The sequence below is a fragment of the Ochotona princeps genome, chromosome 12 (assembly GCF_030435755.1).
Source record: "Ochotona princeps isolate mOchPri1 chromosome 12, mOchPri1.hap1, whole genome shotgun sequence".
Classification (NCBI taxonomy): Eukaryota; Metazoa; Chordata; class Mammalia; order Lagomorpha; family Ochotonidae; genus Ochotona; species Ochotona princeps.
Window position 1 is genome coordinate 18,125,246 of NC_080843.1, and position 23,039 is coordinate 18,148,284.

A 23,039-nucleotide genomic window follows, 5' to 3' on the forward strand; every position below is an offset into this window, starting at 1 on the left:
CTGGGAAGTGGAGAATCTCTCTTTTTGAAATGAATAAAACTAAAACTCAGCTTATTCTTGGGGCTGCTTGTGTGAATATTACAGTCAATGTGCAAAAAATGCTGCCTGAGAATCAAGTTAAAAAACATATAAAATGGATCAAAGTGAACAAGAAAGAGACAGACAACTGATGACATCTTTTGAACTCCAGGACCTAGTCATGCCCACAGCAAGATCTTTTCCTTTGATTTCACACATATTCAAGCTACAGAGTATCTTTTTTTTTTCTTGAACTAGATTTAACTGTCTTTTTTTCCCACTGAAAACTAAACTCTTGACTAACCGAACTATATAGGCCTGTATGTGACCTTGGAAGGTGGAAAAGAATCATGAATCATGGATTTACTATGTAGTCTAATATAGACTGGCAATTGTACCAATACAAATTCAAAAACATCTCTTGAACATCTATTATGCCTAAATTTATAATAGACATACATATGTGTGTAATTTATGTATTTTGAACAAATTAGCAATAAGTTGGGGATTTTTACAATATTAGATGCTTTATATGCTATCAAAACCAGAGAATGTAAATCTGAGATGAACACAGAGCCAGTGATTACAAACAGTCTCATGAAACACACAGAGGTCACACATTGGGGAAACCATTCTCCTGGAACATTAACTCATCCATGTCCTTCATGACCAATGTAGATTTCTTCCAAAAATTAGATAATGTACCTGTTGCCTTTATCAATTTCATTTTGTATTTCCTTCCACTAGCTGATCAGTTGAAACATAAAGTTAAATCTGTATCATGGAGTTAATTGCATACAGTGAAATTACAGATGGGAAATAGTCAATCACTTTGCTTCTTGTTTCCAAATGTTATTCAGCATATAAAATGGGACTTGTGTGACAAAGAAAAATGATGCTACAAGATAAGAATCCTGGATCCTGGATCCAGTGATGTCTTTCTTCCTTTTACAGATTAATTTTGAGTATTTATTGATATAGATTTTTTCCAGTTGTGCCAATCTCTTCTCAACAATTCTTTAAGTACTTTATTAACATCCTTGACTTGCAGAAATATCACCTTGGATCTGAATTCTCTGCAATATGAGATCAATCTTATCCAGATAAAACATATCTGAGGTGCTTAAAACATCATTATTAAAATTATAATAATAGCAAAAGCAATTTACTTGTCTTATTCGTGGGTCGCGAGGTTCCCTGCGCAGCTGAGAACTGGGATCTGCATTTTTCTCTTTCTGTGAAGGAAGGGGGGTGTGACGTTTTCGAACTAACTTCTGGTGTGAGGCAGGTGGGGGTCTCAGGGAAGGGGGCTTGGGGGACGGCCGGTCCTTTGTGGCCCCGTGGGTGATTAGGACTCTCCGGAGGGGAGAGGAGTGCGGACTCTGTCTTCTTCGGAGGAGCCAAGGTCACCACGGGGCGAGGACGGGGCTGTGCCTAGAGAACTGGGAATAAAGGGGGTCTTTTCTTAAAAAAAAAAAAAAAAATAGCAAAAGCAGATATCATTTGGTATGTTCAAAAATTTTTACTGTATTTTTTTTTATATTTTAAGGCTGTGAGTTTCGAAAGAAAAATTCTTATGTATAAAGATTCTGGAAATAATAAAGTGTGATTTTTTTTCCGCAAACCCATAGGTAGATAGTGATACAGGTGGATTTTAACTATGCAGTTTATCTTCACAGTCTTATAGGGTCTGAAAACTACTGAAATAACATTTTCTGAAGGTATACAATTTTGTTACAAATTGTTACAGTTTTGTTTCTGTTTCGTCAGCTTCTTGAGTAATCTGATTACCAAATCTGACCTAAACATTTGATCATTTATTTGATGTTTTCTCTCTCTCTCTTGCTCTTTTAATGTAGGCACTTAAAGCTATAAATTACCGTATCACACAAGATTTAATTTGTCATGTTTTCATTTTTAAAATCTTCACTAATCCCTTGGTGGTGCTATGGCATGTAAATTAATTTTAGTGCATTTCTAAATGTTATATTGTTATTCTTGGGTTTTTTTAAAAAGAGATTTATTTAGTTATTTGAGATACATAGCTACAGGGAGATAGAAAGTGACAGCATCAGGAGATGTATCTGCAGATTCACTCTCCAGATGGCTCAACAGCCAGGGCTGAGCCAGGCTGAAGCCAGGAGCTTCATCCAGATTTACTTTTGAGTGGCGGGGACTCAAAGAGTTGGGCCATCTTCCTCTTCTTTTCCTAGGCTTTTAGCAAGGTATTGGATTAGAAGTGGAATAGCCAGGACAGAATCAGCATCTGTATGAGATGCTGCCATCATAGACAATGGTTTTACTGACTGTGCATAGCACTATCCATTGTTCTTCCTGGTGTTGATTTCCAATTCTATTCCCTTGTATTCTAAGAAGAAAGGTGGTATGATATCAGTGGTTTACATCTACTGAAAGCTAAGTTGTGACCTAGTATATGGTCTATCCCTAAGAATACTTCATATGCTGATAAGAAAGTGTATCCTCTAGTTATTGGATTAAATGTTCTGTAGATGCCTGTTAAGACAGATTCGCTTAATAGTATGGATCAACTCCAATATATCATTTTGATTTTCTGTCGTGATAATCTTTTTGTTGATGATAGAGGGGTACTGAAGTCCTGCACCATGATTGCATTAGAATCTATCTGAGATCACATAGGATCTGTGTCAGTAGAGATTGATACATATGTGGATTCTCTTGCTTCTCACTAGCTGATGTTTTTATGCGTAATAGTGCACTAATCGTATCTTCTGTTTGACATAGGCAACATCCATGCAAAATACAAAATAAGCTTTTAAAAATAAAAGCTGAAACCTAGCTTCTTTTAGCGTTCTTTTTCTTTAGCTTATCTATTGTTTACTGCTCCCATATTTGCTGACATTTTCTTTGAAAATCTCTTTTTCTCATTTTCTCTTATCTCTGCCTCAACCCCATTTAATTAAAAACACAAGTTGCTTAACAAAATTTCTTTCTGAACTAATGCCTTATGTTTGTAAAAGTTTCACTGAGGTTTTGCTCAGTTTAAAATATCATATGAAATATAGCAAATTCAAAGATGATACCAAGCATATTTATTTATAATACCCTAATAGTGCTGTAAATAAGAGACATTTGTAAGGGGTGCAAACCTAAATCCAATCTGCTAAAATAGTTAAATGAGGTAAGGTAAGCATTTATGAAAGATCAAACAGAACAGTTAAAATTACTTGTTTTTTCTTTTCTTTTTTAGATTCATTTTCAAACTACTTATCTTTCAGGGGATTGACCAAGGGCTACACTGCATAAATAGAAAAGTAATGCATCAAGGAATAAAATCTGATGTGAGAAATAATTACTACTGGGTATCTTAGACAGTGTCTCATTAAAATAATGACCTTGAAATGGAGAAGAGATCTATTTGGGAAATTTAAAATTTATTTTTATGTGGAGAAGCACATAAAACCTAGACAATTAACTAATACTGGATTCAAAGGGAAATGTAATTTTTTTTTCAAATGTGTGATGAAAATGTATGATGGTAACGTGTTTATAGAGTCTGTTCTGTCCGTACCGCAAGGACTTGCCACCAAACAATTAATTGTGGTCTTTTTCTCTAATCTAGATTAGTTTGACATTCCTCTAATAAATTAGCCTGTGCTGTGCATCTTTTTCAGAGCTCCATTGAGCATGTACATTAGTAATTTTAAATGAGTTTAACTGATGCATTGCCATGAATGTATGATGCTGAACTTCAATATTTTGTAGTCTCAAATTAGTTCTTCATTTGAGAAAGTATCAGGCAAGAGAACAAAGCTTGATTTGTAACTGCACAGTAATGCATATATATGTGTGCGTCTGTGTATACATATATATATATATACTGCATGTATATTTATGAGTTATATTGCAAAATATATGAAAGAACTTTAATGTAAATTAACTGAATAAATTACATTACTTGTACAGTAGCTTTAAAAATTATAAAAGTGATATGAACAAGGAAAAGCCTTCTGATATTTCAGTATGATATCAAAAAAGTGTTAAGGCTGGGTGGGACCTTAATGCATGTTTGAAAAATTAAAAATTGTCTCAAGATTCAGGTTCAGTCTCTAAAGACTCCAGGACATACTTAGGTTAGTTAACGCATCGACTTCCTTATAAAAACAGCATCAACAGCTACCACCCACATGTGAAACAATGCATGTTCAGTACTTAACTCATTAGGAAAGTCAGGAAATAGCCATAACCAACTGATCATTTGTGGTTCTGCCCAAGGGAAAAGTAAGCTTTTAGGTAATTTAATGAGGCTTTTTGGAGTAAAATACAGACAGGAAGCATGATATATTAATAATGTCTATGTGTTCAGAGAAGACAGGGATGATATTACCAAGGGACAGGATTGTGTAATGCATAGTCTCCCTGAGGAGCACTAATGAAGTAGAAGCACATTCTATGAGCTGCTGAATCATGCAAACTTGAGCTTCTTCATCCATGTTTTCTATAGGTACATCTGTATCTACCATGAGATCGCCATGCTCAACAAGTATTTCAAAAGATCTATTGCAAATCATAGGAATCCAGGTTACAGCTTCTCAGCATGCTAACATTCCCTTGCTTGGATACTGGTATCCAAAACAGAGCACCACATCTGCACTCAACTGATTCCATCCCAGGGCACATGTGTAGTCTTAAAATGATTGGATCGCTGTATATTTAGGTTGTACATCTCTAGAATTACAAATCAAGCATTAAATCAGTGAAACAGTACATAATAAGTTTGTCATTTTTAAATGATAACATAATCTATCATCTATTATCATAAGTGGAATATTCTATAGAATAAAGCTGTCCCACAAAGAGAAAAGTTAGTGACCTTGTTTTGCATTTTTGGAATATAAAGAATGAATTCAAGAAATCAAAATCTTTTCTCTACTGTTGCCAAGTAACATTTTGGGTGAAATATAAAAAACGAATTTGACTCAATGAAGTTGGAAAGCTGGACAATGAGGACATCAGGGGTCCACTGATCACACAACGTGAACCACTAGAGGAAAAGAAACATGAAAGCTCACTAATTTTGAGAACATTATAACACTTGGCTGGTAGATTATAGATAGTGAAAACCATTTCCAGTTGCTTAGCATTCACATAATTGTAGTTTTTCTTTTACTGGTTCAGACCAAACTCTAAAGAGAACATACTTTTAACTCTCTTATATGAACCCTGGGATATAATAGAATACTCATAAGTTTCATGCCTCTACAAGCACTTGAAACATTGTCATTAAAATAGATTCTACAGAAATCGTTTAATGAATATGGCATTACATACTCCTTGATTTGTAAAATCCAATGATAACATGGAGTAAAAAGAGCATTTATTTTATCTGCATAATTGTACTTACACATCATTGGTAAAGGCATAATAAGGCCAGCCTAGTATTGCCAGAGTGATACCATATGTTAATATATCTGTTAAGCTGAAAAACAAGAGACAGATCTGGTTTATTAATTCCCGTTTCTCCATCTCTGTTCTATCTCACCTTTCTTGAATTTTTGCCTCATTGCCATATTCATTAAATCCCTTTCCAGTAGTAGAATTATCTACTGTTCACTGAGTGATGTCTCATTGTGAGTGTGGTATCTCTCAGAGGCAATATTACTTAGCACAGGTCTCCCTCAACAACTGGAAGAGGTGGAGACAAATGGTTCCAGCAGCTGGGGCTGGGACAGACCTAGGCAAAAAGCCCAGAATTCATCCTAGTTTCTCATGCAAGCGGCAGTGCAAGAATACTTACATCATTCTCTCTTCCTTTCCTAGGCACATGAGCAGGAATCTGTACGGAAGCAGAGTAGCTGGGGATCCAATCAATGCTCTGATAGGAAATCTTGGCATCTCAGGATACAGATGAGCCCAGGGAGCTGCTCCACCAAATGCCAGACAAGATAAGTATTGTCTGTGTTCATATCCATGTATGTGTGTATGTATATATACATATAGGTACACTAGCTCACTCAAACACCTAACTTGTCATCTTCCCTAAATCAGAGGCATTTTTCTGCATTGAACTGTATAAAATTTATTATGATAGGATTTATAGATTAATATTCAGAGCCAGTGTTAAAAATTTAAGAATATTCAGTGATTTATCCCTGTTTCTCTTCATCCACAATTCTTGATACAAAGAGCATGAATGATGTTAAAAGATTAGGAATAATGCAGCCTGTACAGAAATAGTCACAGCTGTGGCAGAGCAAGAAGAAGCATGGAGATCTGGAGTCAGATATAGAACTTAGGAGCTTAACGGAAAGCAGCTCTTACAAATTGGTGATGAGGATGAGTGGGAAAAAGAAGGTAAGCAGTTTGACTTCATACAGATAATGCTGTTTTTAAGAGAGCAGGTTCAAACTCTGTCAAAAGAATCAAAATAACTTGCAAAATAGATAATTATTGCTTACTGAATATCACTGTGTAAATAGCAATATGTCCTTCTACATCATATTATGATGATTGTCTTATTCCTCACTCTGATTTTAATATCTGTAATTTCAAGGAAAAATAGCATGTATCAGTATGAATTTGTGTGTTTGGAGCAGATATAGCAAAATAGTAAACAAGATATTTAATGTTAAATAAGCAAACAGGATTATTCTTTTTCAGGGATTTCAACAAACAGTGAAAAAACTGACTACATGATTATAAACAAATGCATTATGATTTAAATTGATACACCTGGAATCAGAGTTATGAACTTTATATTCAACCTGTGACTCTTTAAACTTATAAGACATTGAGCCCTAATTAGGTATCACTAAATAGTGGTGTTATGGGAGCTAGAGTGCATAGATTGTCACCTTCAGAAGTGGATAAGGGCCCATACTTCTTAATCAAATACTGCAACATTGGAAAGCTCCAGAGTGCTAAATGTGTGACAATTGAATTTTAAGCTAAAACCCTGTATCTCCAGAAAAAAAGAAGTGAGTATGTTTGATCAAATATAACTAGAAGTTTCATTCAATATAATACAGTGTATGTGTGTATTTTCCTAAAATCTGGAAATAATGCAATTCTCACATACGTTTGAACACATTTGTGTATATATAATGGTGGGCTGGTGGGCCTGTAGAGCTTAAATTGTTATAGAAAAAGAAAACTACATATTGAATGAGAACCAAGCAAGGAGAGAGGTGTGCTTGTTAGCCTTCTTGCCGATAGAAATGAGTTGTTTGTTTGGAAAAATGTATTGAATTCCAAATGAGTGTTACACAGGTAAAGAGTATCTTCTTTAAAATACATTTTCCCGCCAAAGAATCCAAATGGGAGTATATGATTTATCTGTCTTTCTGTCCTTGTCTATCTATATTTATGTATCATCTATTTGTTTCTATAAGCATTTGTGGTGCATAAGTAATTGTAAATGAGTACACTAGCAATTATTTAGGTCTGGATATCTTCATAATTGTCAAGTCAATATGCGTATGTTTTAGCTTTTGGAAAAAGTAAGAGACTTTTGCTAATGCTGATATTTGCTTTTCCTTTAAAATTTCCCAGGGCAAGATGCATAATACATATAATGAGTCAGAAATGATCGTTATTCATTTACAGGCTCTCCAGTTATAGTGAAATCATGTTGTTTTTAGGTCATTGTATAATAATGTTTCTGGTATACGTGGATTGAATAAAGCAACTTTCAGTGCCAAGGTTAATGTTCCAACTTCAGGTAGTTGCTTTGTTGAATTTTGTTAAATATTCTTGAGCTTCTGTAACCCTCTGAGACAGACTGAAATGAAAAGGAATTTAATTAGAGTGTGCTGGGAATGCAATGTGATACATTAAGCTTTTCATTAAGAAAACTGGTGCTGAACCATTCTTATTGGTTTTGAAATCTTCCTCTTACATAAACATGATACACATATGTGCACATACGGACTATGAATGTTAAAGAGACTTACTTAACAAAAGACCTCAAATCAAAGTTTACATCAAAAGTGATTTTCGAGGGAGAAAGATTTCTCATACATATAAAATTCAGAAATGAAGCTCCTAAGATTTCTCATACATGTAAAATTCAGAAATGAAGCTCCTATTTCGTTTCAAAACTATGGTGCAAGGGCAGTTACATTGTGCCTGTCATGGTCTATGGAATTCAGCACCCCCACAATTAATTTCAAAGGCAATTGGTAGGGTATTACTATCAGGTTACTCTGTTAATGTGAAATCTGTCAAAAGGTCTGGAATTGGAAGTCACACAGATGCATGTGAAGTTCTAGTTAAAAATGCCTTTAACCCAAGGAATTGACCAGTGTCAGTGCCATTAATAAAAGGCAACTCAGTTAAGTCAATTAATCCAATTCAGCTGATGATTTGTGGCAGTGCATCATTCATGTTCTAGAATGAAAATAATACTTCTCAAGAAAATCTCAATTCAATAGAAGCATGTTAGTCTCAATGAGTTAATATATTTATTTTAATATTATGTGAATAACAATAAAATGTTAATAGTCTTAGGGATAAATCTTACAAGAGGCAAAACTATTTTGCAGAATTTTAAGTTGAGTTTTGGATATATATCAATTATTTTTTCTTATTTGTCCTCATTTCATTAATTTTCTTAAAATTATTTACCTTCATTTCATGTAACTACTCATGAGTAATTTCTTAAATAGCAGCTCAAATTTAAATGTAACCATGATTCATATAAGCCACTGCTATAACATTTTGTGGTAATTTATATTTATTATAATGTTTTATCATATTTATAATATGTATAATAACAATAACAGACTGATAAAATGTATTGATTGTATTTCCTAAGTAATTTTTTAATCTCTTTTTGGGGGGTGTAAATATAGACAATACCATTACAATAACCAACTAACTTAATCCTTCATCATTGGACTATCTGAATTATCCACTTCACTACTTTTTTACAGATATTCTAAGTTCCGGGAGGCAAAGATGGCACAATAGGGTGTGGATAGGTTTAAACAGATGATTTATGTTCAGTGATTGTTAATTTAATATATTAAATTTCATCTTTTTAGATGAATACCACTACCACTTTACCTCCATTTTTTGCTATACATTTTTTTCAAAAAATACTGATTCATCTTAAAAGTTATTTAAAAGTGGCAAGTACAATTTGTAAAATGTGTTTAGTGTAAACTTACGTGACTTTAAATATATTATTCTCAGAAATGCAAGTCCTGTTAAGAAAGACATTATTTTTAGAGTTGATATTTAATGATGCCTGGGAAATCTAATAATCAACATTGCCATATACATCATATAGATTGTATCATAAAATATACAAAACACTATGCATTATATATTTATATATAGTACATATTATATAGTATACATAATACATAATAACATATATAATATATATAGAACACACAACTACTATATATAGTATATATACTATAGCCACATTTACATCTACTATTTATAATGCATATATACTATACATACTCTATTCATATATCTACTATACAGACTATATATAATATATAGTATATACACTATGTACGTATTATAGTAGGTACTGTATGGTAGATATATGTTATATATTTATATGTATTCTGTATAGTATATATGCATATATGTATATATACATATATACTATATTACTATGATATATCATACTGTGTATATCACATGTATGACATATAATATAGTATATACACTATATACTATATGTAGCATATTTATATGGTAATATAGTATAGTATGTATTTATAGTACATGTAGTATATAGTATATGATATATAGAATATATCATTTATATTATAATATATCATATTGTATATAATATATAGTGTATAATATGTTGCTGAGAGATGTTTTAATATATCATATTTATTGCCTAAGAAATTATACCAAAATAATACATGATTCATTTTAGTTCACTTATCTGTTAATCAAAAACACACTTAAAAACAAATTTTTTAAAATTTAGTGAAAATCTTTATACGTCTGTATTCATATATGTTTGTACCTTAATTTTTTATTCAGAGACTATAAAAAAGTAAATAAAGAGGTTGAAAAATATCTAATGAGTTTGCTGAAGTGCTCTACCTTGTAATATTTATGATGCATAACTTTAGATACCATGATTATCAAACTTCACTCCTAAGAAATACTTCATAAAATTTACATATTTTAAATTAGTAATCTAATAAAGCGTGAAGGATGGGCAAAGGTTAACATTTACATGATATTATTGGGGGACAAACAGGCACTAAAGTTATCTTTTTTCTGAAGGACACATATCCATAATAGTCGAGAATAACCTTAGTTTTAAAAATGAAATATCAGATAAGGTGGCAAGACAGAAATTTTCTGGCATACAAATTGTGAAGAAGCATAAAAGAGAGCTGTGATTAAATCAAATCCCAGTTGTCTGCAGTTTGTTGCAAGATAATTGTGTCTGTGGGGCAGATAATAAATTGGTCTGTATATACAGTAGGATTTCTTTTGCTAAATATTTTGAAGGATATCATAAAACAGAGTGTATGAAGCATTACCTTGTTTGTAAAACTTCAGAAAATCACAAAGTTATGTTTAAAAAGGACAAACTCTATAACTAGTTCGAAGAAGTTCTCTCAAATTTAGTTTAAGTAGTTCAAAGCTTACAGTCAGTTATTTAAAACCAGGGAATAAAAAAGAGTAGCACGAGTGAAATAATAAAGAGCAGAAGCAAAACCACAAAGCAAAATCAGGAGATAATGGAGGAAGGAAATGAATAGAATAAAATGTTACATAATAACATTGAAGAAATAAAATGAAAATATAGGAAGAAATAAAAATGTTGACAAAATATTTTGAGAGGGAAGGATAACTGTCTCTTTCTCTATAAAATATCTTTTGTTTTTAAAAAATTAACTGGATTTTGTATTATCTGTGGCATAATGCTGATTAAGTTAACAGACATCCTTTGTTTTTTTCTCTCAATGGTAACCTTATTTGTCATCAAAAACCTTGTCTTAAACTCTCCTATGGTCAGGGACATGTAAAAGATTTTCAAGTGTTTATCTTAATTACTCAAATACCTGTCCTTTACATGTGAAGCAGGATGGTGGTGGCGGTGATGATGGTGGTGATGGCAATGATATGGTGGTGGCGGTGATGATGGTGGTGATGGCAATGATATGGTGGTGGCGGTGATGATGGTGGTGATGGCAATGATATGGTGGTGGTATTATAAAAGCATCTTTTTCAAGAAGATTTAAAAATCAACAAGTAAACTTGTGAATAATTCAAGAATTTGAGATGTATGTAGAAACATATTTGGAAGTCCCTAACTTCCATTTTCTTGTGATAATTTGAAAATTTTAACCAGATACAAATTTTTGTCTGCATGTTATCTCACCTAATTAAGAACACTAGAAGTCATATTAGACATATTAGCCTTATTAGACATATTAGGCATATTAGTCATGTAATCTATACTACTCAGTATTGTTTACCCTGTTTATATTACAACGGTCTATATATTGTCAGAAAAAAAAAACTTAGCCAACATCATATTTTACCTTAAAATTAATTACTATTCAAATTAACATGGAATGTGCATCCCAAACGCAGTACTCTTCCATTAAGGCTTAGAGCAGCAGAAATGAATAATGCAGTTAAGGCCTCATGATTTTACCTTTCTGTTTGTCATTAGTCACAACATTAGCAGCTGTGTTTCTCCTTTACTAAAAGATCCTAGAAATAAATGCAGGTGTTCCTGGTGACAAATGCAAATGATATCAGCTTCTTCATTCTTTAATCCACTGAGTGTTTAATTATGGAATGCAGTCTTTAGGTTTTATTTATGGTAATAGTAATGCCTTACACAATAGATTCAGAGGAAGAGTTGAAACTTCTGAAGAGTTCATGAATTATTCTTATCATCAATCTTGTCACTGTTGACAAATGCACCCTATGTTCAAAACTTCCCATGCTTCGCTTCATTTTTAATGTGCTTTGAATATCAACATGTAAATAAAATCGTGAGTAAAATTTTAAAAGATCAAAGGCTATTGTACTTGCTATTTAACCTTTCTGATTATTTGTACAGAATTCATATTTATACTACTGGCTGTAATTACTTGTGTGTCTTGTCCACTCCACTAAAATTCATTCAGTCAACTTCATGTTACTTACATTTTTTTTAAGTTTGGGTTTTAATTTTGGTGTTTTAAATTTTAACAGCAGTTAAAGGCCAGCATTTCTAAAACTGCTGTGAGGTAATGAAAAAATTATTATGAGTGAGAGTTATCCATGAAATAATGTGTATCACTGCCCTTGGTCTCACCAGGTAATTGCGATTTCAAAGACTTGAACTCTTGTTTTGTTACAAAAATGACTTTAGACACATCACTCATCTCACCGTGCCTTGATTCTCTCATCCACAGTAGGAGTATGCAAGGCAGCTGCCATGGCTTGACTGGCCCCCTCCAAAACTCAGATGCTCTCCATATGACTGCGCTAATAGTTGGGGCTCTTAGAAGTTGATTCAGTCCTAGAGTTCCTCTCTTGTGAATGGGATCAGGTGTACTTACAAAGGAACTTCAAAGAGGACTTGATCTCCCTCACCCTTGTACCTTTCCCAACAGGAAGATGTAAGAAGAAAGCCTTCACCAGATGCCAACACTTTGATTTTGAACTTCTCAACCTCTAGGTTGGTGAGAAACCTTATCTCTGTTCTAGTGAAAGGAATCTGTGTCAGGACTTTGTAGGAGCAGCACAAGTAGACAGAGATAGAACTCCACTCATTTTTGTTGTGCACATTACAAAAGCAGTAAACAGCAAAAATGCTATTCCAGAGGTACATGGCAGAATTTATTGCTAAGCCAGAATTGACTATTTTTAATTGATATTAATGTTATTCTTAATATATCAGTGATGACAGTCTAAATATAAATGAGGGAACATCTGTAAACAGACTCAGCTGAAACGCTCTGATTCTATAACATAGAAAAGCAGACTGTCAGGCTCCTGACATACATCCAGGGCTCCTTTTCAGTCCTTAGGTCTTCAGTCTGATAATGTTAGCTCAGACTGGGATTAGAGGCACTTCTGCAGGGATCCGACTGGTAGAGACGTTGACGCATCCTTTGAAAATAAATGACTTATTTGTAACCAGCAAACTACTAACAGGTATGACTTTCACCACAGAATTAAAGGATGCAAGACCTAGTGTAACTTTTAAATATTTTTACGATATGGGTAACATATGAGGAATGAAAACATTTACTGCACAGTTTAACCATTGGAGGAAACCTCTTTGTATGTCATTACAAATTTTCTAATAGGAAATATTAAAATACCAAAACAAGGCCTCACAGACCCTGAATCATCTGTGGAGGAAAGTCGGAGGATCTGTGAACATAATAAGAATAGTTTCCCTCAGTTCCCATAACTTCTGACAACATTATTATTTCTTTGATCTGAAAAAACAAGAAATTAGCGTGCCATTGTATGTGCCAGTATTGTTATTCAAAACTGGTTTAATATATTGCTGCGGGCTTGGCATATCGTTAAACCTCCTCATTCAGGAAAAAAATGCACTAATATAAAAAAGAAATTATTTCTTTTATTGCATAGATATTCTTTTAAGATAACTTTATCTTGCCCCTTCACTCCTTTGCTTAATTCCCCCTTCCTTATCTTTTCCTTTAATTTTAACAATAACGTTGTTTCAACTTATAGTTTCATTATTATATATCAAATATGATATATTAGAAATATGTATTTATCTTTTCAGGAATGACAAAATCAGTTATGCATATTGGTCTTCAGTTGCATCTTTTGCCTTGCAGAGGACAGGATTTCATTTTTTCATGGCTGGATATCATTTCATTATATATATATATATGTATATATACACACACACATATTAGTGTTTATATATTCCATTTTGCGTACATATATAAATATTTGGATAAAGATGATGTGTTAAAATAGCAATATAGTGATATATATCAAATATGTAATATGTATGTTACATGTGTACACACACATACACACATATATATCAGTGCACATCTGGATTGATTTGATTCCATATCTTAGCTGATGTGAAATATGCCGCTAGACAGCTCCGCCCCTTTCCAAAGACTGCCACCGCATCTCATGCAGTGCTGGTACATCCCTGAGACATGATGGTGAAAGTCCGAGTGAACGGTTTGGCCACACTGGGCACCTGGTTACCAGGGCTGCTTTCAGCTCTGGCAAAGTGGACATTGTGGCCATCAATAATCCATTCATTGACCTAAACAACATGGTCTACATGTTCTGGTGTGATTCCACGCACAGCAAGTTCCACCGCATGATCAAGGCCGAGGATGGCAAGCTTGTCATCCATGGGAAAGCTATCACCATCTTCTAAGAGCGAGACCCTGACAACATGGAGTCCAGTGGTGTCTTCACCACCATGGAGAAGGCTGGAGCTCACTTGAAGGTTGGGGCCGAGGGGGTCATGGTCTCTGCTCCCTCTGCTGACGCCCCCATTTTTGTAGTGGGCATGAACCATGAGAAGTTTGACAACTCTGTCAAAATTGTCAGCAACGCCTTTTGCAACACCAAAAGCTGCAACACCAACACCCCCGGCCACAGTCATCTATGACAACTTCGGCATTGTGGAGGGACTCATGACCACAGTGCATGCCGTCACCACCACTCAGAAGGCCGTGGCAGACCCCTTTCGGAGGCAGGATGACACAAAGGCGTTGCGGCTGCCCAGAACATCATCCCAGGTTCTACTGGCGCCACCAAAGCCGTGGGCAAGGTCATTCCTGAGCTAAACGGGGAACCTACTGGCATGGCCTTTCACATGCCAACCCTCAATGTGTCCGTAGTGGCCTGACTTGGAGAAAGCTGCTAAGTTGATGACAACAAGAAGGTGGTGAAGCAGGCTTCCTAGGGCCCACTGAAGGGCATCCTGGGATACACGGAGGATCAGGTTATTTCTTGCAACTTTAGCAGTAACACCTACTCCTCCACCTTTGATACTGGGGTTGGCATTGCCCTCAATGACCACTTTGTCAAGTTTATCTCCTGGTATGACAAGAATTTGGCTATGGCACAGGGTAGTGGACCTCATGATCCACATGGCCTTCAAGTAAGAGCCCCGGGCACCACTGCACCACCGACCCGGCAATAGTGCCAGAGGAAGAGCAGAGCTGCTGGGAAGTCCCTGCCCCCACTCAGTCCTCAACTTAGTGAGAATCTGGCCTTTGCACAATCTCCATCCCAGACCCCCTGGAGAAGGGGAGGGGCCTTGGGAGCCATACCTTGTTATGCTACCATCAGAAACGTCAAGAAAGAAAGAAGAAAGGAAGGAAGTAAAGAAGGAAGGAAAAAAGAGAAAGAAAGAAATGAGAAACATAGGGTTCCAAATAACTCTTTCATATACTGACCCATCCATCTCACTCCTGAGAATGTACCGGAAGGAAATGAAACCATATGAAAAAGTTACTTGTATTCTTGTTACTTTAAATTCATTATTGTTATTAAATGTATCCTTGTATTATGATTTTCCATGTTTGTTTTGATCAGTGGATCTTAACATAATTTGTTTCTTTTGGAGATATATAGCATATTTAAGAGTTATCATGGGGGCTGGTGATGAGTGTACAGGGTTACACTTCTGCCTAAGGTGCTGGCATCCCATATGGGTACAGGTTCTAGTCCTGGCTGTTCCACTTCCAAACCAATTGCCTACTAATATGTCTGATAAGACAGCAAAAATGGCACAGATTCTTGGGCATCTGAACATATATGGGAGACAAAAAAAAAAGTTCCAGGCTCCTGGCTTTATAATTGCCCTATTTCCAGCCATTGCAACAAGTTGAGTAAACCAGAAGGTGGAAGAGCATTCTCTCTGTGTGCTTCTTCTCCTCTCCCTGTAAACTGCATTTCAAATAAAAATAGGTCTTATAAGCAATTATCATGACAATTTATGCATATACTCTGCAAACTGTCAAAATGTGTACAAAGAAATCTGACAATTTCTGTTTGGATAACTAGCACAAGAAAAAAGAAGAAGCTCAATGTAACAAATGCATCCAAAACAGAATAATAAGCATACTAACTTCCTGTGATTTGAGAATATGAAGATTAAGTGAAATATAGTTACATTACTTATACATCCAAAATTTTAAGCATTTTACTAAGGAGCTTGACACAATAAAATAGGGCACAATGCAGTAGAAGAGATTGACACAGTGGTCAGTATGTCAAGAAAGAGCATTTATCACATATTTTAATAATATATTAATTCATCATTTATTATCATCTTTTTTAGCTTACAGAAAAATTGATTTGAGAGGGTTATATAGTCATCTGCTGAAATTAATTATTTTAAAAATTTGGACAAATTTAGAAAACATTTAAGATAAAGATAGTAAGTATATAAAAAATGAAAAGAATGAGAATAGAGAGCAATTTTGATTGTACATATGAAAATGGTTCCTTTTACAAACTTTATCATGATTTTTGTATAAAACCGCAAGACCCAGAAATGATAACTCACATGCTACAAAAAATCTTGAGTCGGCATTCTAACATTTGTTTTTATGTATTGAATCCTTAGAAGCTGTGAAACTGCATATTGTGAACCAGGGGCATTCGGAATTAGACCATAGTTCAGTGAACTGTAATGTACATTATGAAATAGAGAATTTCAGTGCCTTCTTTGGGGAAAATGCTCTTTGGTTCCACTGAGATACACTGTCATTGACCTGCTATAAACTGGAAATATAGTATTGATTTTAAATGCGTTTCCAAATGTATTCGACACATACTATTTAGGTATCTTTTACACTTAAGATAAAACCTGCATATTTCTATAAGAGGACAAATGATTTTGGATCAGTACTTCACAAAACCATAATGATTTGATACTTTAGATAACTACATGAAATTGGGTAAATCTCAACACTTAGAGTGATTAAATACACATTCTCTTTAAGGAAGTTGTTGCTAAATGTTTTAATTTGAGTCTAACTTAGGCACCCATGATATTAAAAGTATAAATGAAGATAATTTTAGAGATGCCATGTGTGAAATGATGAATGAATTTTAATAAATGAGCTGAAATTATTATTTTTAAACATTTATTTATTTTTATTACAAAGGCAGATACACAGAGAGGTGGAGAGACAGAGGAAGATCTTCAATCCGTTGATTCACTCCCCAACTGGCTGCAACTGCTGCAATTGAGCCAATCCGAAGCTAGGAGCCTGGAGCCTCTTCTGGGTCTCCCATGCGTGTGCAAGGTCCTAAGACTTTGGGCTGTCTATGACTGCTTTCCGAGGTCACAAGCAGGGAGCTGGATGGGAAGCATGGCTGCCGGGATTAGAATTGATGCCCATATGGGATTCTAGTGTGTTCAAGGCGAGGACTTTAGCTGCTAAGCTACTGCACCAGGCCTTAAAATACGTTATTTTAAAGGCTGAATACAGTTAACATTATTTCAGTTATTCTGTATTTCACAATTACTTTGTATTTTTAAAAAAAATCTACTGGATTCTTGTCAATTGGTAGGATCAGAAAGATCTGAAGCATCCGATTAAGGAAAGAGAAAAGTACCATAATAATGGACAAAGATTCAGTGTGGTTTCTTACAAAACTCTGGGTATTAAAATTTAGTTGATATATACATGAAAGCACTTGTCACATTGTTTAGAACTGAACAGACAAATCATTTGCTTTTATTTTTATTATAATGACACAAATGAATAAATGAGACTCTCCCATCTGAGATATTTTCAGGAAATCTTCCTAATGGGCTGGTGATGTTTAGTTTATTTGCGAACATGCAGTGGAATTGCACAATTTAAAGGAATTGGTTGTATATATGACTGAAGAGATAAACTCTTGCCCTACTAATAAAGTTGCAAGAAACTGAAAGGAAAAAATAAAATGATATTGCCTCTCCTTCCAGGCATTTCTAAGTAAGGCACACCATTGGTAGAACTGAAAAAGACAAACAAAAAATGTGTGTGAAAGAACAGTGTGCAGTGATCCTTGCTTATTGTTAGCAATGTCGGAGTAATAATTAAAAAAAATGCCAGTCTGCCTAAGTGTTACTGGATTTGAAGGATTGGTTTTTGAAAGCATAAAAATTAGCTAAAAGGCAGTTAAACCAGATATGTATTCTTTAAAATAATTGTTAAGCTTGTAGGGTAAAAAAATGGAGGAATTATGAAAAGAAGGGAAGGTATGAAAATTGGGGAAAGGGGCCCGGCAGCGTGGCCTAACAGCTAAAGTCCTCGTCTTGAACGCGCCGGGATCCTACTGGTTCTAATTCTGGCAGCTCCACTTCCCATCCAGCTCCCTGCTTGTGGCCTGGGAAAGCAGTCGAGGATGGCCCAAAGCCTGGGGACCCTGCATCCATGTGGGAGACCTGGGGGAGGTTCCTGGCTCCTGGCTTTGAATTGGCACAGCATCGGCCGTTGCACTCACTTGGGGAGTGAATCATCAGACGGAAGATCTTCCTCTCTGTCTCTCCTCCTCTCTGTATATCTGACTTTGTAATAAAAATAAATAAATCTTAAAAAAACAAAACGGGGGGAAAGGCACCAGGACTGGCTTATTTCATAAGCATAATAATTTCCAGGTCCATTTCTTTTGTTGCTAATGAAAGAATTTCAGTCTTTTTTTTTTTTTTTGGCTGACTACTATCCCAGCAAGTATCTATATACTGTATTTTTCTTACTCCAGTCATCAATTGATGGAAATCTGGTTGATTCCACCTTGTAGCTGTTTTGAATTATTGAGCTGCAATCATACAACATCAGCAGTAAGAAGCTACAGGGAGGAGTGGAGTTCAATTTTCCCCCGCCAACTCTAGTAAAAGGTTGGTTCCTAACCAATATCTTTGTAATGTATGACAGAAATGAATTATTAGAAAAAGACAAAAGGAAATTATCAAGAAACATCGTTTGTTCTTTTTATCAGATTCAAGAGGTATAAAAGTGCATTTGAAAACCAGCCAGGACCTACAGGGTTTTGGGGTTTTTTTGGTTTGTTTTGTTTTGTTTTTAGAGATGACCTAATGGCTGTATCATTGCTTATAAAAATGTCTTTAATATTATGTGCTTATATTGAAGAGCAGACTAAAGTTCATATTTTAAATTTTTCTCAGAACAAATGTAAGATTATACAATGTCTCCTGTGAATGTGTACATTACTTAGCAATGAGAACTAAAATTTTGATAAATTATTAAGAACTAAAATAATGTTAACAATCTGTGTTTCTAGAGATTGACCTGAACATAAGCATATAAGTGATAGTAACTCTTTATTAATGTAAGTACACAATTGAACTAACCAGTAACCAGAATATGTCAGTTTTCAAACATCTTGTTGAAAATTGAGTTTTTTGTTTGTTTGTTTGTTTGTGTGTTTTACCTAATTGATACTGGATTGAAAATGTGGTGTCTTAAGGAAATAACTGAAATTTATTTATGTCGATTCCTGCGCCAGGTTGGCCAGTGGGCAGCAGTTCGCCAACATCTCCATACCTGGAATTGGGCTTGAGTGGGTGTGGGCTAGAGGCTTAGCACTGGTGGGGCATGTGGGGCCTGGGAGCTCAAGTCTAGGCAGATGGAGCAAACTTAAGGGTTTCCTTGTGTGTTTGGTTCTGGGAGTGATGAGGAAAGGGGAGGGGAGGTGCCAAGGTCAGCATGCTGCCCTCGTGTGTTGGTGCACCAGGCCTGGTGAAGTTCAACAGTGCTAAATCTTGTGCAAGGATAAAGCACCAGACCACCACATGTGCCAGGAGTTTGGGACTCTGGTGGGCAGCATCTCACCCACTGGGCTTCCAAAGCCTGGGCTGGAGAACCCATATTATCCGAGGCACAAGGATTATGGATTGATTAGGGAAATGGGCAAGGGAATATGGGGGAGGCAGGATCCCACGGAAGTGTGTTTCATGTGAGGAATTACTTCTGAGGGAATCCCCATGACAAGGCCACTGTACTTGCAGGTAAGCAATGGGTCAGAAAAATGGTGGTTTGGAGGGGAGAGGCCAGAGACCTTTATGGGTCAGACCAATGCACCAGCTCACCTGGGAGACATGAGCTGGGTTTGTTAGCATGGAGCACTGCTGACCACCACAAACCAGCCCACGTGAAAGCTAGGGTTGGAGGCCTGTCTGGTGGGGCTAGATCCTAGTACCTGGCAGTGAGTGTCAGAACAGAAGATGCGTCACATTAGGTTGGGGCATGACACTAAACAGCATGCAAGAGAACCAAGTCCAGGGGCTAGATTCTGTGCGGGATATGTGGGCCTAACCCTGTGAAATTACAAGTCTCGCTGGTTAGCTTAAGATTTGGGGTAGTCATTGGCTGTGCTAGACATGACCATGGAACCTGCTGGCACTCACAGGAACTGGTTGGGCAGGTCCAGGCTGAAGCCCCCACATGGGCACCCTAAAACAGGGTGTGGGGCGGGCCAGACTGCAACATCCACCAACCCAGACAAAGGCCAGGACAGAGGAGCCAGGCTCCGCCAGGTAGGGCCTAGTATTCACTGGCATGTGTGAGATCTGGGTCTGGGAGTATGCCTTGTGGGGGAACTTGGAAAATTCCCCTGGTGGGCCACTGCTCCCACTGGTGAACATGTAGTTTAGGTGTGGTTGTTGGGCAGGCCGGGCAAGGTAACGCCACCTGTTGGCAAGTATGTGGAGTGGTTTTGGAAGGGGGCAGATTGAGCAGGGCCCAGTAAACCTTATCCTGCCAACAAGTGCAGGAGCCAGGCTGAAGTGCAGGTTATGCTAGGTTAGATGTTGCAGCCTGGCCTGACTTGGATAACCCCCAGTCCCAACTCTCATTGGCAGGTGCTGCAACCTGGATCTGCTCAGTCTGCTTCCATCCCTGTAGGTACAACATCCAAGGGCAAAGGCCAATACAGGTGAAGGGCTATGCCAAGCTGGATCAGGGCAACTACTGGCATGCACAAGATCTGTGACTGGAAACAGGTCTAGTTGAAGAGCTAAGGGGACACCCTGGCCGGGGTGATTCCCATTGGCGAGCGTGAGGGCCCGGGTCGAGGCTGCAGTCTGGTCTGGATATGGCTGCAGGATCCCTCGGCATGGGTGTGGGCTGGGTCTGGGATGTGCCACACTGAGATAGACTCCAGCACCAGAATGGAGTGTGGGTCATACCAGGTGGGGGCGCAATACCAGTCAGTCCACGATAGCGCCAGGGCTGAGGCCTGGAAGGGATGGGCTAGGCTACAGCCCCCACCTGTGTGAGCTGGAATTGGGGGTGGGGTGGGCCTGGCCAGGCTAAAGCACACATTGGCAAGTGGTGAGGTGAGGCAGGCCATGCCAGACTGCCACAGCATCCAAACAGCACATGTGAGACCCAGGGGAGGAGGCGTTGAACCTGATGGGGTGGCTATTGAGGGGCTCTCCTGCTGGACCAACACTCCCGCTGGTGAATGTGAAAGTAAGAATGGGGCATACCAGGTTGTGCGGGGCTACAACACCTATTGGCTTCATATGAGTTGGATCAGGGGAAGGCCAGGCTAGGTTCACTGTTCCTATTTGTGCATGCATAATTCACAGTGGATGTGGGTCGGTTGGACTTTGCTGCCACATCAGCTGGCAGATGCTGGCATGGAGCGAAAGGGGTATGTGAAAATTCTGTCAAGTTAAACTTCAGAACCACCTTGAGTGCAAAATCTTGAAATGGGAGTGGGCCCTTTAGGGAAACGGTGGGCACCTCCCTCTTGGGTTGCCGCTCTGACTGGTGAGCATAAGAACCAGGACTAGGACAGGCATGACTAGTCAGAGAGTGGCACCCGCCAGCATGGGTGTGAACTGGATAGTGGGGCTGGTTGTGTTGAACTAAGCTTCAATGCACATTGACATGTATGAGAGCTTAATGAGATTTGGACAGACTGGACCAGTCTGCTGTATATACCGGCAAGCATGGGAACCATGCAGGGGGTGGGCCTGGTGGGGGTTATTGCTGATTGCTCCAACTAGACTGCAGCTCCCACTGGTTTGCATGAGGACCAAGTGTGTGGTGTGCAAGATTGGGCTGGCCTGCAATACCCATTGGTTTGTGTAGAAGACAGAGCTAAAACAGAACTGACCCAGCAATTGCAACCACTAGCATGTGCTAAACTGATTGGGTGACAGACTGTGCCAGATCCTGTATTGGCAAACACACAAGAATCAGATCGAGAATTACCTCAGATGAAGTTTTTTGGAGATGCCTCCAACTGAACTGCTGGACTCAGACCCCCAATCGTGAAGAGAATTGCAGGTTTCATAGTCTGACCATGAAGTGCATGTATCAGAACTGGGCATCCTCAGTGGCTTAGACAGAATAGTGGGCAGCACATCCAGGTGCACATGGAGGCTATGGCAGTACATCGGAGTCTGCAGAGGACACCTGGTACCATAACAGAGGATGAAAGACAGACCAAATTGATCAACTACCCCAACCAAGTGTTGGCAGTGAATATCTGGGAAAATGGAGACTTTAAGGAGGGCTTTGTCAATCAGTGGATTCTGGAGAGATTTCATTGTGCTTTGTGTGGCGAAATCAGTAGTACTTTAGAACTTTTGAACTATCAAAACCTCTTGAACAGGACTCTCAGAGCATGCCCCACATCGGGGACCCTCGGGTGGTGCTGGATGTCTGTCCTTCATCCCAGGGTACTGAGTTGTTTGGAAGATTATGTGTGCCTTTTCTGTTTATCTCCCTCTTTCCCCCAGGTACAGGAAGAGGAAAAAAGAGAGAATGTGGAAATAATGTTCTCATCCACCTTCCTGTAGTCCTTCACTGTTATCACTCTAATGAACTATGTAAAAATCAAAAAATTAAAAAATAAAATTGTTAGAGTCAATTTTCAGGGAGGGAATTTGGCTCAGCAATTAAGATGCCCAACACTCACATTTGAGTGCCTGGGTTCCAATACCATCTCCATTTTTGGTCCAGCGAACAACTAACGCATTTCTCCAGAGGATTCAGGTGCTTGGGTCCCTAGCCTGATGTGAGAGAGCCAAATGGAGTCTCAGTATCCTGGAT

General features: G+C 37.3%; 1 long non-coding RNA gene and 1 pseudogene across 1 annotated transcript in view; both read left to right on the plus strand.

Moving 5' to 3' along the window:
* Window positions 1-6,461, plus strand: part of LOC131481529 (uncharacterized) — a 161,073-nt gene extending 154,612 nt beyond the window's left edge. The window contains exon 4 of the long non-coding RNA XR_009246365.1: window positions 5,818-6,461. This is a non-coding gene — a long non-coding RNA (uncharacterized LOC131481529). The remainder of the gene's footprint in view (window positions 1-5,817) is intronic.
* Window positions 6,462-14,150: 7,689 nt separating this feature from the next.
* Window positions 14,151-15,113, plus strand: LOC101532491 (glyceraldehyde-3-phosphate dehydrogenase-like; annotated as a pseudogene).
* The last annotated feature ends 7,926 nt before the right edge of the window (window positions 15,114-23,039 follow it).